Below are 13418 nucleotides of genomic sequence, written 5' to 3'. Positions count from 1 at the left end.
CCCCTTGCCCCAGCCCCCGGGGTGGGGGTGGGGAAAAAGAGAAACAAAACCAAGAAAGCAGCTCTTCTCTCCTCTCCGGGGATAATGAGGGGCGGGGGGCTGCGGGATCTCTGCCCCCACCCCTCCCTCCTCGGACCGGGAGTCTCTAGACTCCGCGGTCCAGACGCCCCCCTTAGGCTCCTGCACCAAGCCCCAGTCCAAGAGTAGAGCTCAGTGGCCCCCAATAGAGCCCAACCCCTTCCAGCGCTCAAACTCTTTTGTTTTAAATGAACTGGATGGAGCAGCATGGAACTGACGGGAGGGGGGCGCGCCGGGGGCGCCCGGGGCATGCCGGGAGTTGTAGTTTCCCGCCCTTGGGGGCGCGGGGACAAATTCTTTGACCCCGGGAGGATCGGGATTTTTCTTCGGTCTTTACCCGCGGCTCAGAGGCAAAGCTGGGGGTGGGATGAAAGTCGAGGTCCCTAATTTTTCGGGGCAAAGGAAGAGGAGGCAGTATACAGAAACGGAACGTTTGAAAAAAGGCTAATGGAGCGCCGCCCCCTCTTCCCAAGACTGGCTCCCACGCGGTCGCGGCGGGTCTCAGGTCCCTCTTTCTTATGGTAATAAGGAGGGACGTGAAGGCGGGGAGCGGTCCCGGCTGGGTCACTGCGGCTCCCTCTCTCTCTCTTTCTCCCCCCCCCCCCCCGCCCTCTCCTCCTCCTCTCTACTCCTCCCTGCCGCTCTCCCTCTCCGCTCCCCCTCCCGTTCTTCCAGAGTCGATCCGGCTCTGGGCCGCGGGGAGAGGTTCTCCGCAGAGCAGACAAAGCCCGCAGCCGGGATGCGGGGAGAACCCGGCTCTACGCGCAGTGGGGGCCAGGATGGGATGCCGGGCTGGAGTGTGGGACTCCCAGACAAAAGATGGGGTCCCTCATACCCAAGCAGCATGCCATCACCCCGTATCCCCAACCGCCCCCCAGTTACGGAGATCTGAGAGACACCGACTGGGAGGTGAGTTTTTCACATTAATAGAATAGCAAACAGTGCATAGAACTTATTGTCTGGTCATTGGAGGGGAGCCTGCAGGGATGTGGAGTGAGGGGGTGGGGAGGAGAAGAGATGCGCGGGGCAGAGTGGGGAGGCAGGGGTCTAATCTAAAAGCATGATGTGACTGAATAGTTTCTGGTGAGGGCCATGAGCTTTGGGTGCCACAGAAGGGAAACAGAGATGCAATCGACTGGGGACCCAGACTTCCTTCAGGTCTGGGCTACGCATACAGCTTGGAGACGATCTGTTCCATATCCTCTACCATCATTCCACTCACCCACCTCTCCTCCATTGAAAACCCATTAATTCAGTTACTTTGACTCTGGAAATTTGGTGAAAGTAAAAATAAGTTTTTACCTGGGTACTTTTAGAGTTTGTGGAAGTTGAAGTATAACGCAATCTTTTCTTCTCCCCTACCCTCTTCAGCATTTCTTTTGTCACCTATTTGTGCTTGGGTTGTTCCCGAGAAAGGATAGTGCTGCAGCATGAAGGCTTGAGGTCAGACTTTAATTAGAACTTCCCCAAAGAGTTTTATAAGAATGGGTGGGTGAGCTACAGCAGTAAGATGTCCTTTTCTGGAGTGCCTTGAAAACCAAAAACTCCAAACTAGTTTGTGAGGTAAAGTCCTGTTTTTAGGCAGAGGGACAGATCAGATGACTTCATAGACCTGGCATGGTGAGGACATGAGGGGGGGCTGATCTGCCAAGCCCAGTTCTCTAAATTGATTCTTGGAAAGAGTGAATTTGTACACCAGTGGAGGTTGGGAGCCAGTGGAGAATCTCAGGAGAGGTTAGGGATTGGAACTCTGCAGCACTCTTGCTCCTTTGTTAGGCAAAAGATTTAGGGAAGGGGAGAAATAACAGAGGGACCCCTGGAAAACCCTGCATTTGAGGAGGAGTGCCCCCTGGACCGGGGACTTAACATAAGATTAACAACAATCTTATTGTGGGATTGGGTGCTACGGCCTCTAAGCAAGAGTGGGAGAGGAAGAAATGCAGAGACAAGGCCCTGTGGTAGTGGGCTATTCTCTACTCTTATCCCCTCTCTTTCTGCTCTAGGATCCTGGATTTGGGGGAGCTGTGGTACTGGGGACCATGCGGCTTTCATTGGCAGGAAGGTTCCTGCTCTGTGGACCAGGTGACTGTTTTTCACATTAATAGAATAGCAAACAGTGCATAGGACTTACTGTGTGCCAGGCATTTTTGTCACCAGCTGGTCTGACCCCTCCTGTCCCCACCCAAATGAGATTTCCCCCTTGATACCCACCACTGAATTGGCTCTGCTTCCACTTTCCTCCCCACTAAGCTAATTAAAGCAGGAGGTTAATGACCAAAGAAGCCTTGGGGATTTGGCCAGGAAGGAAAACAGAGGACAGAAACTTGTGTGTATGAGTGAGGAGGGAGACAGCTGCTGGATGGGAAAGGGTAGACAAAGGGGTGGGGCCGGGAAGGCAGTGGTCCCTGTTGGACCCACCTCCTTGGTCCAATAGAACCAGTCAGCCCCCTGGGTTAGTTAATGCTCCATACATTCACCCTCAGGTGTCCTGCAGAGGCTCCAGACAGATATCCAAGGTGGGAGAGGCAACTATGGACCCGGCCCCTGGAGGGCAGGACATGTATGAGTGCATTTAGGTCTGAGGCATGGGTGTACACTCAGGAACATGGGCCTGCAGATTGTGTGAGGCATGTCTATCCACACTGAGGACCACCAGATTGACAATACAGCCAAGAAGCCCGAGGGTGGGCACCTTGAGAAGCCAAGTTCTAGGGTGGGGTTTTGATTAGTCCTTCTCTTGCTCCCAGAGGCTAGTGGCCTGCTTTGTTCAGGGGACTCCCCTCCTCCACTGACACTTGTGTTGGCCCTCCTTTTCCTCCCTCCTCCTGCCTGCCCAATCTAGAATTATAACAAAAGGGCCCAAGGCCTTACTTAATTTTCCTTGGAAATAGATGGCTTTGCCCATCCTAGCCCACCCCTCACTCTGCCTTATGAACAGAAAGTTGTGTAGGGGGCATAGCTCTCCCTGTCAGTACCTAGGAGAACATGACTGTGGTTCTCATCTTTGTTACCATCCCTCACCCTCACCCCCCACCAACAGTGCCCAGCCAGCACATGGTCCTGCCCAGACCGGAAGCTCAGTAGGGACGACTTGAGTATAACTATAGATTTGAAGCTTCATGGTGTAAGAGGAAGGAGCAGGCCTCTGGAGCCAAACTGCTGCCTGTTAGTTCTGCCCCTTGGCCATTTATTTGCTGCTGAACTTCAATTTTCTTATTACTAAAATGAAAATAATAAGCCAAGTTTAGCACAGTGCCTGGTTCCTCTTAGGTGTTCAGTCAATGTTAGTTTCCTGGCCCTGGTTGTTCTACCCTTGCAGTTGACTTTGGCTAGACTGTGGTCTTCATTAAATAATTTTAATTAATTTATTCAGCTAACTACTTCCTATCAAACTCTTAGAATGTGCCAGGCACTGGAGGAGATCCTAACCCACTGTAAGTCACTTGAAGTCAGTTGTAGATCTAGAAATAAGATCATCCCAAACAAAGAGCATATAATTCCAAAAATAATTCCTGTTAAGCACTGGAATGCAGGCAAACTATCTAACACACACACACACACACACACACTCACACACACACACACACACACACACACCCCAAGCTCCTGGCCTCAAGCCTGAGGAACAAAGGGCCCTGTGGAGTTGTTGAGTTGGTTGTATGTGCAGTGTGTGTTCATGTGCAAGTGTGTGTGTGTGTGTGTGTGTGTGTAGACAGGCCTGGCTGCAGGGCAGGAAAGGTGACCCAATTGAGAGTGAGTGGCCTAGGGTTCATGTGGAAGCTGGAGGACAGGAGTTGGGTGGGCAATCCAGACTGTTTTTCTGCTTGTGGATCTGTGTGTGGATTTCTTTTCTGAATAAACCTGGGCACCTGTTATCACTGTCTACACATGAATTCCCAAAGGAAGGGGCACACACCTAACACCTGCCCCTCCCTGCCCTATTCTTAGAGCCCCTAGGGAGGGAGGGAGACACCCACCAAGGCTGCCTTATCTGTCTGGCTGGCCCTTCTAGAGGTTATCTCACCATCTCCCTATTCCGCTCAGGATGCCTTCTCCATCTGTCCTAGTCAGGTGGCCCTCTTCTCCTATGCTTTATGGGGCTTCTATTTTTTTAAATACCCCTCCCTTATGGGAAGTACACCTTGCTATCTGAACACCATCCTTCCTGCTGAGAGTGCAGCCAGTTTTCTCTCTGTTGTCGGAATACACGTTCAACTCATTGATTTCAATCAATGAGAATGTATTTGGGAAAATTCTTAAGTACACACAAAAGAAACATCAAACTTGATCTCTGCCCTCAGCAGGACACAGAAACAAGTCTACATGACCCAGTTAACATGTACAAATAGGAGTAAATGTGAGGGCAAAACAGTCTGTGGGACTTTGAGGGCTATAGATTGGAAGAGAGATGAGATCACTTTGGGCCCTTCTGTTGTTATGGACCTGATCTCCAAGGACTTTGAAGCCCAGCCTAAGGTTTGGACTTGGACAAACACCTCTGCTCCTCCTCTGGGACCACCACTCCAACACTCCCCTTACCAGGTCTTCTGCACTCTCTGATTTCTCCAGGGAGATCAGCTCAGGGGTTGGGGCAGAGCTGGGGTCCCCCAGGACAGCTGGCTAACAGAGCCCCTCTGGGACCCAGAGCTAGACCCAGGCATCCGGGAGGCAGGTGATACTGGAGCTGTGACAGTTGGTCCCCAGATTCCTCACCCAGTGGCGCCAGCTCTGGTTTCGGGCTGAGGTGGGGGAGGGGGAGGAGTTCCAGCCTGGGCTGGGTGCTCTCTTGGGGCAGGGAGGGGGAGGCAATAAACATCATGTTGGTAGGTTGTTGTGGAGCCTTTCTGGGCCGGGCACTGTGCTAGATACTAACAGGGGATACTAAAGCAAGAGATATGGCACAATCTGCACAGATGAATTAAGTATAGAATGTTATAGGTGGAATTGAAGTTGAATGAATGAATGAATGAATGAATGAATGGGTTCATCAATTATCTAATGGTCTTGTTTTACAGAGAGTGAAGCCCAGAGAACTATGTCCCCTGACTCTCTTGTGCCTTTTGTTCCATATTGCTTACTTTTTCAGGAAAAGAGAGAGAAAGTCAGAGAGAAGAATGGGAAGGGACTTACCACTTCCTGAATGCCTGTTTATTGGCAGGCTCTCTTGGGCTTTACAGACTTGATTTCATTTGATCCTCTTCACAACTCTGTGAGGCTGGCATTGCCATCTCTGCTTAACATCAGAGACTTACAGCTCAAAAGATTAAGTAACTTGCTCAGGTCACACAGCTGGTAAGTGGACACTCCAGTGTTCAAAGCCAGATCTGTCTGACCCTAGAGCCTAGGACTCCAGAGGTAAACAGTGACACCTAGTGAGTTTCTGGAGGCTGAGAAGAGAGTGATCACTAAAGCTGGAGTGGTTTGGAGAGGCTTGCTGGGTGAAGTAGATCTGGAGTCCCTGAGGATGAATGAACTTTATTCAAAGGGAAAGGATTGGAGGGATGACTAGAGGTTGGTGTCCGAGGTTTCTAGGGAAACTTGCTTGGTTGGGCAGGTAGCCAGCTTGCCTGGAGCCTGAGGGGCAGAGGACAGTTGGAGGAAAAGCACCTTTGAACCTTGGCCACGAGGTGGCATTGCAGACCAACTACTGGAGGTGGCTCCAGTCTGGGCTCCTATATGAGGGACCACAGTTTCTTTCCTGATCAGGTAGGTCTCCATGCCCAGCCTTTCATCCTCAGGTGTCATTTCAAGCTCCCACCTTCCCCTCTTCTAGCAGGGCATCCAACACATGGGAGACAACAAGAGACTACCAGTCTATTCCAACTCAGGACCACAAACCAGATGGCTGAGATCTGGATGTCCCCATGGTCTGAGCCACTCCCCAGATTATCGTTAGTGCCCTCCAACTGCTTAAGACTGACTGGCTTTGTTTCCAGGGGAGACACTGTTTAGGGGACAGGCTAAGGAAACAAGCACTGAGTCTAACTGACCTGGGTCTGAGGGGAATGATAATAATACCTACCTAATAAGCAATTAAAATAAATATGTATTGATCACTTACTGCATCAGGCACTGTTCTAAGCACTGGAGATAACACCACTGAGCAAGACAGACAAAGTCTTTACTCTCCCAGAATCGATAGTCTGCAGGAGATGGGAGATAGATAGTAAAGAAGTAGGACATGTAATTTCTGGAAGTGATCATTGCTGTTAAGAAAAATAAGAACAGGAGTCTGACCAGGCAGTGGTGCAGTGGATAGAGTGTTGGACTGGGATGCCAAGGACCCAGGTTCGAGACCCTGAGGTCGCGAGCTTGAGCACAGGCTCACCAGCTTGAACATGGGGTTGCTGGGTTGAGCGGGGGGTCGTTGGCTTGAGCGTGAGATCATAGACATGACCCCATGGTTGCTGGCTTGAAGCCCAAGGTTGCTGGCTTGAGTCCGAAGTTGCTGGTTTCAGCAAGGGTCACTGGCTCTGCTAGAGCCCCCCAGTCAAGGTGCATATGAGAAAGCAATCAATGAACAACTAAAATGCCACAATGAAAAATTGATGCTTCTTTTCTCTCTCCCAGCCTCTCTGTCTCTGTCTGTCCCACCCTTCTGCTAAAAAGAAAGAAAGAAGGAAGGAAGGAAGGAAGGAAGGAAGGAAGGAAGGAAGGAAGGAAAAGAAAAAGAGAGAGAGGAAGGAAGGGAGGGAGGGAGGGAGGGAGGGAGGGAGGGGAGAGGAGAAGAGGGAGGGAGAGAGGAAGGGAGGAAGGAAGGAAGGAAAAAAGAAAGAAAAGCAGGATACAGGGGTAGAAAGGTATGAAGTGGTGGATTTAGAAAGGATGGTCATGTTCTGAGATTTAACTAGACATATATAAAGCACAGTGCTTGGCACTGTGTTGGCTCTTATCACTATAATTTTGTACCCTTGGCTTCTTTTTTTTCATTGATCTTATTGGGGTACAGGTTTCAGGTATGCAATTCAATGAAGCATCATCTGCACACTGCATCATGCACCCATTGCCCCATGCAGAGTCTCTTTAGTCCCCATTGTCCCCGCTTTTTCCCACCTCCACCTCCCCCACACCCTCCTTTCCTCTGGCTGCCACCACACTGTTGTCTGTGCCTATGTGTTATATATTTTGTTTGTTTGTTTTGTTTTGTTTAATCCCCTCACCTTTAGTCATCTAGTCCTCTAACCCAGTGATCCCCAACTTTTTTTGGGCCACAGACCGGTTTAATGTCAGAAAATATTTTCATGGACCGGCCTTTAGGGTGGGATGGATAAATGCACAAAATAAAATTATGCGACCAGTGTAAAAACTGTGGTATTATTATTTTTTTTTTATTTATTTATTTATTTATTTATTTTTTGTATTTTTCCAAAGCTGGAAACGGGGAGAGACAGTCAGACAGACTTCCGCATGTGCTCGACCGGGATCCACCCGGCATGCCCACCAGGGGCGATGCTCTGCCCCTCTGGGGCGTCGCTCTGCTGCGACCAGAGCCACTCTAGCGTCTGGGGCAGAGGCCAAGGAGCCATCCCCAGCGCCCGGGCCACCTTTGCTCCAATGGAGCCTTGGCTGTGGGAGGGGAAGAGAGAGACAGAGAGGAAGGAGGGGGTGGGGGTGGAGAAGCAAATGGGCGCTTCTCCTATGTGCCCTGGCCGGGAATCGAACCCGGGTCCCCCGCACGCCAGGCCGACGCTCTACCACTGAGCCAACCGGCCAGGGCTGCTGTGGTATTTTTAAATATAATTGTCGAACTTACGAGACAAGTGTCAAGAGTGAGTCTTAGACGGATGTAACAGAGGGAATCTGGTCATTTTTTAAAAATAAAACATCGTTCAGACTTAAATATAAATAAAATGAAAATAATGTAAGTTATTTACTCTTTCTCTGCAGACCGGTACCAAATGGCCCACGGACCAGTACTGGTCCGCGGCCCAGGGGTTGGAGACCACTGCTCTAACCCCCTCTCCACTGACAGCTGTCAGTCTGTTCACATATCCATGTCTGTTTCTATTTTGTTTGTCAGTTTAATTTGTTCATTAGATTCCACATATAAGTGATGTCATATGGTTCTTGTCTTTTTCTGACTAGCTTATTTCACTTAGCATGATAATCTCCAAGTCCATCCATGCCATCACAAAAGGTAAGATTATCTTCTTTTTTATTGTCATGTAGTATTCCATTGTGTAAATGTACCACAGCTTTTTTATCCACTCATCTACTGATGGCTACTTGGGCTGTTTAAAGATCTTGGCAATTGAAAATGATACTGCAGCGAACATTGGGAGGCATATATTCTTTCTTATTTTTTTTCCCTTCTTTTCCAAGTGAGAGGAGGGGAGTTAGAGAGATAGACTTCTGCATGCACACCAACCATGGGATCCACTGCAACCCATCTGGGGCCTATGCTCTGCCCATCTGGGGCCATGCTCACAATCGTGGAGCCAAAATATTTTAGCACCTGAAGTAGAGGCTCCTCAGAGCCATCCTCAGTGCCCAGGGCTGATGCGCTCGAATCATTAGAGCCATGGCTGTGGGAGACATAGAGAGAGAAAAAGAAAAGAAGGAGGAGGGATGGAGAAGCAGATGGTCACTTCTCCTGTGTACCCTGACTGGGAATGGAACCTGGGACATCCACACACCGGGCTGACACTCCACACTGAGCCAACCAGCCAGGGCCACATATATTCTTTTAAATTAATGTTTCAGGATTCTTAGGATAGATTCCCAGAAGAGGGATTGCTGGATTAAAAGGCAGTTTCTTTTCGTTTTAAAAAATTATTAAATGAGAGGTAGGGAGGTAGAGAGACAGATTCCGGCATGCATCCTGACAGAGATCCACCCGGCAAGCTCACTAGGGGGTAGTGCTCTGCCTCTAGGGCCATTCCTCTGTTGTTCAGCAACTGAGCTTTTATAGTGCCAGGGGCAAGGCCATGGTGCCATCCCCAGCCCCCAGGGCCAACTTGCTTGAATGAACCATAACTGGGGGGGGGGGAGGGGGAGGGATGGAGAAGCAGATGGTCACCTCTCCTATGTGTCCTGACCAGGAAACGAACTGAACCTGGGACTTCCACATGGTGGGCTGACACTCTACCATTGAGCCAATTGGCCAGGGCCAAAAGGCAGTTTCATTTTTAATTTTTTGAGAAAACTCCATACTGTTTTCCACAGTGGCTGCACCAGTCCGCATTCTAACAGTGCACAAAGGTTCCCTTTTCTCCATATCCTCTCCATCACTTGATGTTTATGGATTTATCAATGAAAGCCATTCTGACAGGTGAGAGGTGATATCTCATTGTGGTTTTAATTTGCATCTCTCTGATGATTAGTGACATTGAACTTTTTTTTTTTTTTTTTTTTTTGTATATTGGCCATCTGTATGTCCTCTCTGGAGAAGTGTCTGTTCAGGTCCTTTGCCCATTTTTTAATTGGATTTCTTGTCTTCCTGGTGTTGAGCTGTATAAGTTCCTTTCACATATGTTCTCCTATTCAGTAGATTTCCTCTTCATTTTGTTGATGGTTTCTTTTGCTGTGCAAAAGCTTTTTAGTTTGATGTAGTCCCATTTGTTTATCTTTTCCTTTGCTTCACTTGTTCGAGGAGATATATTGACAAAAACATTGCTGTGAGAGATGTCTGAGATTTCACTGCATACCCTTGGCTTCTGCCCCTCTCTAGTGCCACGTTCCCCTTCCTCTGTCCCAATTTTCTTCGTGTTTTGTCTCATTGGCTCCCATGGGGAAAGCAGGTGCTTCCATTTTCCTGGCTTGGAACGAGGAGCCTTGAGTTTTTAGTCCTGGCACTGCCAAAACAGTCCAGACCTGCTCCTCTCCCCAGTTTCTGGTAAAGGACCACCATCCACATGGCTGCTCAAGTCAGAAATTCAGAGTGATCTAGGATTCCTGCTTTTTACCTACTTCCCATCCAGCCCATCAATCAGTCCTCACAACTACACCTCAAAACACTTCTCAAATCCACCAACTTCTCGCCTCCACTGCTGCCCTCCTGATCCAAGCTCCCACCATCTCCTGCTTGCAGTAGCTTCTACCTGGTCTTCCACTTTGGCTCTTTTTTTTTTTTAATTTATTTATTTCTTTATTCAGTTTAGAGAAGAGAGACAGAGAGAGAGAGAAGAGGGGCGAGAAGCAGGAAGCATCAACTCCCACACATGCCTTGACCAGGCAAGCCCAGGGTTTTGAACCGGTGACCTCAGCATTCCAGGTCGATGCTTGATCCACTGCGCCACCACGGGTCAGGCTCCACTTCGGCTCTTGTCTCTCCTGCCCTTTCCGATCAATTCTCCACACAGTAGCAAGAGAGATCACCTTTTTTTAAAAAAAATGATCACGAGCCTGACCTGTGGTGGTGCAGTGGATAAAGTGTCAATCTGGAATGCTAAGGTTGCCAGTTTGGAACCCTGGACTTGCTCAGTCAAGGCACATATGAGAAGCAACTACTATGAGTGGATACTTCGCACTTCTCCCCCCTATTATTCTCTCTCTCTAAAAATAAAAATAAAAAAATAAATATATATATGATCATGAAACTCTTTTTAAAACTTGGTATTAGCTCCCATTGCCATTAGATTAAAAACCAAACTCCTTCATGTGATTTAGAATGTCCTTCACATTCTGGCCCCTGCACATCTGTCCGTCTGACCCTGCCCTCCCTCCCATTCTCTACTCCAGCCACATGGATCTTCTTTCAGGGCTTTGAGCACAGCATGGGAATAAAAGGCACCAGGTCCTGGAACTAGATACAAGAGATCATTGGAGGGGCTAGTGAGGTAATGAGAGTAGGGAGCAGCCTAACCTCTGATCCTAAGGCCTCTGGGAGGGGGCCTTGTGTAAGACTATTGGAGCTAGAAAGTGCCCTGGAGGCCCTCTGCCCCAGGCCACCTCATATGCAATGGTGAGCTGAATGTGACTTGCACCTGCTGATGAGAACCCATTGTTCAACTTGAAATCAACCACGGCAAGAGAATTTACACCATGGAAATTGCCAAAAATCAGGACTCTCCCTTTCCCCTGGTTATTAAATATGCACAAGTATGTGTATCACTGTTCCACACTTTTCAGAAAAGGAACTGAGGCCCAAAGTTGGGGAGTGACTTGTTCAGTATCACATGGTAAATTTTTTCCTTTTACTCATTCAATTAATAATTCACTCAAAAATTTTTATTGAGTGCCTCTCCTATGATGGGTCTTAGAGAGACACTTCCCCTGTCCTGGGGAAGCTTCCAGTTTGGTGTAGCATGCAGAACATATAAAATGGCTTTGACAGCACTGTGGGCTAAAGACTTGCAAAAGGTAAGTACTGGGTGTCACAGCAGACTCAGGAGGAGCACCCAAGGCCATCAGCATGGTCAGGATGGCCTCTCCGAGGACGTGACTCTAAGCTCAGCTCTGAAGGATGTGTAGGAGATAGCCAAGATGAGTGGAGCAGAGAGGGTTCTTGGCAAAGGAACTAGCACCTGCAAAGGCTAGGGGGCCTGGCAGGAGCAATTGACCTGTGTATATATGCTCTCTGCCCTCTCAATGGCATACTATGTGCAAGATTCCTTATACCAGTGGTGATTAAAGGAAGGGGTTCACATGCTTAGAGATCCCTTCTGAGCCATCAGTTAAGAAGTCCTGTCAGTAAGTTCACACCATTACTGAGTCCCTGCTGTGTATGGTGAGTTGAGACTAGGTGCTAGAGAGAGGAGGAACACTATATATGCCAGGCTGCCCAGTGCCTCTTATTGCCAGTTTTCTAGAAGTACTTCCAGGCGCCCCAGGGGGCTAACTCTACATGCCTGTTCCAGGCAGCCTTCACAGATTACTCAAGGCCTGTTGGATGGCCCAGGCCCTGACATCAGACCTGTTTCTGTGTCCCATGCCGACCAGGGCTCTTCAGAGCAGGGGTTCTGTCCAGTCTCAGTTTTTATTTTACTTGACCTCAGACCCTGCTGATCTCTCCTTCCTTCTCCAAACTATTCCTTCCCTGGCATTTCTTCCACCTCTTCAGGGGCTCCTTTTTTGTCTCCTTGGTCCTTCCGTATTCTGTCCATATGGCCAGTGGTTTCCACGCCTGTAGTTTGCCTGAAACATACTTTCTTTCCCCTGTCTGCAGCAGTGTGGATGTCCTCCAAACCTGGGCTACCGGTGGGAGGGTGGTGCTGCTGCCTGCTCCCTATGCAAATTACTTAATGTCTCCAAACCTGTTTTCCCATTAATAACACAAAGATCATAGTAGCAATTACCTCATGGGATTGTTGTGTGATTAGTGGAAAGAGGCATGTAAAGTACTGGTATAGCATCTAGCACACAGAAAGCTTAATAAATGTTGTTATTATTGTTCAGGACTTAGTCATCCCTTCCTCAGGGAGGCCTGCTCCAAAATTACAGCCTGGTCTCTGCCCCCTGCTACCCTGAGCTGCCCTTTTTGAGGCACTCATTGTAATTTAATTGCTTGTTCCACAAGGACGAGAACAATTTTGGGCACACAGATGGTAAATATCTGTGAGGGGATGGATGAACAAATGGTGTGGATGACTGTCTCCCCTGAGAGGATACAGAGCCAGGACCTTCTGCCCAGGCACGGGATTCAGCCAGTTCGCACGGGTTCGGCAGAACAAATACCTGATTTTTTGTTGAGTTCGGCAAACGGGTTGTTAAAATGGCACTTGTAATCAGGGTTCTCTCTAAGGTGGGCGCCTGGGCTGCTGCCCAGTGTGGAAATCACAAATTTACATTCCTTACTCTTTTTTAATTTTCATCTGCACAACAGCGTATTCTAAGTGCCCGTAGTAATGTTCATTCTGTCCATAGGTGAAAAAAAAATTGCAAGTGAGGATGCAAATCAAGAAGCAATATGGAAATATCTTAAATAACAGTTTTATTGTTTTTTGTCAGGTATTAATATTTTTTCATTAATATTTTAAAACTCTTATAATTAGTTTTGTGTACCTCTTTTACTGTTCTTATTTAAGTATTAAATGCACAAAATAATAAACTACTTTTCAGTATATCTTTTTTTATACTTAAAACAGTCATTAGGTCAGAGAATTAGCTGTTAAATTATTTGAATCCCAACTCTACTTCTGCCACTCAGGATGAGCCTGGGCACACCCATAAGAAAGTGGGGTTGGTCCCACCAGACCAGCAGATGGCGCCAGCGCCTGTCAATCTCAGCTGGTGGCCACCTCCCTTGCTCTTTCTGGTCTCACATCCCTGAGCTGAGTAGTCAACTGGGCTGGAGTGCAGAGGTTCTGTGGCCTGATGGGGCTCCCTGCCCCAGGCAGCAGGGGCTGATGCGTGCTTCTGAGTAAGGGACAGATCTTTTCTTGGAGAGTGCCCAGGCTAAC

The 13418-nt window shown here is 48.4% G+C and overlaps 1 long non-coding RNA gene across 1 annotated transcript; it reads left to right on the top strand.

Annotated features, from left to right (window-relative positions):
• The first annotated feature begins 782 nt into the window (after nt 1–782).
• LOC136326227 (uncharacterized) lies at nt 783–8274 on the top strand. Its single transcript, XR_010729415.1, has 3 exons — nt 783–987; nt 2082–2160; nt 8164–8274. It is a non-coding gene; the product is annotated as an uncharacterized lncRNA (long non-coding RNA).
• The last annotated feature ends 5144 nt before the right edge of the window (nt 8275–13418 follow it).

Source organism: Saccopteryx bilineata, chromosome 2, assembly GCF_036850765.1.
Source record: "Saccopteryx bilineata isolate mSacBil1 chromosome 2, mSacBil1_pri_phased_curated, whole genome shotgun sequence".
Taxonomy (NCBI): Eukaryota; Metazoa; Chordata; class Mammalia; order Chiroptera; family Emballonuridae; genus Saccopteryx; species Saccopteryx bilineata.
This window is presented reverse-complemented; position numbering and strand designations above follow the sequence as displayed.